The following is a 4,107-nucleotide window of genomic DNA, read 5'->3' on the forward strand; positions in this document are numbered from 1 at the left end:
AAAATTGGTCCATATCGGTCCATAATTATATATAGCCCCCATATAAACCGATCCCCAGATTTGACCTCCGGAGCCTCTTGGAGGGGCAAAATTCATCCGATCCGATTAAAATTTGGTACCTGATGTTAGTATATGGTCTCTAACAACCATGCAAAAATTGGTCCATATCGGTCCATAATTATATATAGCCCCCATATAAACCGATCCCCAGATTTGACCTCCGGAGACTTTTGGAGGGGCAAAATTCATCCGATCCGGTTGAAATCTGGTACCTGATGTTAGTATACGGCCTCTAACAACCATGCAAAAATTGGTCCATATCGGTCCATAATTATATATAGCTCCCATATAAACCGATCCCCAGATTTGACCACCGGAGCCTCTTGGAGGAGCAAAATTCATCCGATCCGGTTGAAATTTAGTACGTGGTCTTAGTATACGGTTTTTAACAACCATGCAAAAACTGGTCCATATCGGTCCATAATTATATATAGCCCCCATATAAACCGATCCCCAGATTTGACCTCCGGAGCCTCTTGGAGGGGCAAAATTCATCCGATCCGGTTTAAATTTGGTACCTGATATTAGTTTACGGCCTCTAATAACCATGCAAAAATTGGTTCATATCGGTCCATAATTATATATAGCCCCCATATAAACCGATCCCCAGATTTGACCTCCGGAGCCTCTTGGAAGAGCAAAATTCATCCGATCCAGTTGAAATTTGGTACATGGTGTTAGTATATGGTCTCTAACAACCATGCAAAAATTGGTCCATATCGGTCCATAATTATATATAGTTCCCATATAAACCGTCCCCAGATTTGACGTCCGGAACCTCTTGGAGGAGCAAAAGTCATCCGATACGGTTGAAATTTGGTACATTTTGTCAATATATGGCCTCTAACAGCCATGTAAAAATTGGTCCATATCGGTCTTTAGTTATATATAGCCGATGACTTATTACACAAAAATTGGTCCATATCGCCAAAAATAATCTACCAAAACTTTATTTCCATAGAAAATTTTGTCAAATTTTATTACTATAGAAAGTTTTGTCAAAATTTCATTTCTATAGAAAGTTTTGTCAAAAGTTTATTTCTATACAAATGTTTGTCAAAATTTTATTTCCATAGAAAATTTTGTCAAAATTTTATTTCTATAGAAAATTTTGTAATCTACCAAAACTTTATTTCCATAGAAAATTTTGTCAAATTTTATTACTATAGAAAGTTTTGTTAAAATTTCATTTCTATAGAAAGTTTTGTCAAAAGTTTATTTCTATAGAAATGTTTGTCAAAATTTTATTTCTATAGAAAATTTTGTAAAAAATTTATTTCTGTAGAAAATTTTGTCAACATTTTATTTCTATACAAAATTTTGTCAAAATTTCATTTCTATACAAAATTTTGTCAACATTTTATTTCTATAGAAATTTTTGTCAAAATTGTATTGCTATAGAAAATTTTGTCAACAGTTTACTTCCATAGAAAATTTTGTCAACATTTTATTTCTATAGAAAATTTTGTCAAGTTTTTATTTCTATAGAAAATTTTGTCAAATTTTTATTTCTATAGAAAATTTTGTCAAAATTTTATTTCTATAGAAAATTTTGTCAAACTAGATTATATACGTATTTAATCGGCCTTTTTTGTTTAATATATACCCCGTATGGGCTAACTTACAATTGAGAAGACAGTGTTAAAAAGTTTTACGATACCTTGCCATCGGCAAGTGTTATCGCAACCCAAGTAATTCGATTGTGGATGACAGCCTTTAGTAGAAGTTCCTACGCAATCCATGGTGGAGGGTACATAAGATTCGGCCTGGCCGAACTTACGGCCGTATATACTTGTTTAAAATTATTTTATTTAAAAATTTGTTTTATTTAATTTTCAAAATATTTTTGCTTTTTAAACCCAAGGTTTCATAAGTAAAAAAGAAAAACATTTCTGTATAATTTAATATCTTACCATACTAACTGAATGCAATAAATTAAAAGACGCATACGAATGTTTAAAAAATAATTTAAAATTATTTAATATTACTTGATATAACCAAAATAAAATAAAATTTTAACAAAAACATATCATAAATGAACACCTATTATTATTATTATATATATTTATAAATATGAAAATATAGCTACAATTATTACAAATATATGATATATATATAAATAATATCCAATACTCTATATAAATATAGTTTAAGATATAAAACAAATCCCATAGCAATATTATAATTGTATATATTATACATATATATGAAAAAATTGTATAAATTTAAAGCTCCCTATTTAGAAAAAAATCGAAAATACTATGTGAATAAAAAAAAAATACTAGAATGCTGTATATACAAATACTATTGCCAGAAAAAAAGAGCCTTTTATGTAAAATTTAACCAAGAAAATTATGGTCACCCATTTTCATTTCATGTTGACATAAGAAATTAAAAAAAAATATATGATTTTTGAACTTTTGCGGCTCGAAAACTTTCTTTAGCAAAAAACGAGACAGAAATTTAAGAGGCGCCTTGAACATCTCCATAGCTGGATAATTTAAAATGGATCTTATTATGAAAATAGTCGGAGTATGTTAAGCCGTCATTGGCCATGCTTCTTTATAAATGGGCTTGTTTTCGTTTAGCTCTGTATACCCAAAGCGTGACGGACTAAGAGAAAACAGACATATCCAAAAATGTGCTACACTTGCATCAGCTGTTTAAAAACAATCACAGAAAACAAGTGAAATCTTACATTTTTAATGTCTGAATAGTTAAAATAGTAAAAAATATTTACTGCTGTAATTATTTATGCCACTTTACCACTTTTAATCTTATTTTACTCCCCAAATAAATCACAATAACTTGCTATTGTGAATAGCGGAAACGTCAATAATACAATTTGCCAACACCGACGCCAATTGCAGCGATGAGATATTCTGGATATAACATCAGTGCAACGATGTTCTGGATCGAGTATAAAAAAATGCCTAATATCGTGGTATTTTTCACAATAATTCACAAGAACTTAGCTTTTCTAGCTGTAGGTCAGATTTAGAACATTAAAGTCTATTAAAGCAATCTTCAGTTTGGGCGGGGTGGAAACCACTCAGTTAGATGTTGGTTAGGTTAGATGGCAGCCCGATGTATCAGGCTCGCTTAGACTATTCAGCCTATTGTAATACCACATTGGTGAAGTTCTCTCTTATCACTGAGTGCTTCCCGATTCCATAATAAGCCCAATGACAAGGGACCTCCTTTTTATAGCCGAGTCCGAACGGCATTCCACATTGCAGTGAAACCACTTAGAGAAGCTTTGAAACCCTCAGGAATGTCACCAGCATTACTGAGGTGGGATAATCCACTGCTGAAAAACTTTTTGGTGATCGGCCAAAGCAGGAATCGAACCCACCAGCTTGTGTATACAAGGCGGGCATGCCAGTCATTGCACCACTGCTGAAAAACTTTTTGGTGTTCGGCCAAAGCAGGAATCGAACCCACCAACTTGTGTATACAAGGCAGGCATGCCAGCCATTGCACCACGGTGGCTCCCTTCGAATTTGGTTGATATCGAGCCTATGTAAAATTTGCTACGCAAGAAACTTGCACAATGAAACCTGTGCCGAATTTCAAGGAGATTGGATGAAAAATTTACATTTAGCAAACTTTAGAATATCAACCTGTAACAGGTTGACTGATAAGTCCCCGGTCTAACAAACAAAAATACATTTTTTTGTCAAAATTCGTTTTTATTATTCAACATAGTTCCCGATAAGAGCGATGCAACGATTATAACGATCTTCCATTTTTTTTGATACCATTTTGGTAGTACTCCTTCGGTTTTGCCTCATAATAGGCCTCAGTTTCGGCGATCACCTCTTCATAGCAGCCAAATTTTTTCCCTGCGAGCATCCTTTGGAGGTCTGAGAACAAGAAAAAGTCGCTGGGGGCCAGATCTGTAGAATACGTTCGGTGGGGAAGCAATTCGAAGCCCAATTCATGAATTTTTGCAATCGTTCTGAATGACTTGTGGCACGGTGCGTTGTCTTGGTGGAACAACACGTTTTTCTTCTTCATATGGGGCCGAATATTGATGAATGATAT

This window comes from Haematobia irritans, chromosome 1 (genome assembly GCF_050003625.1).
Source record: "Haematobia irritans isolate KBUSLIRL chromosome 1, ASM5000362v1, whole genome shotgun sequence".
NCBI classification, from domain to species: Eukaryota; Metazoa; Arthropoda; class Insecta; order Diptera; family Muscidae; genus Haematobia; species Haematobia irritans.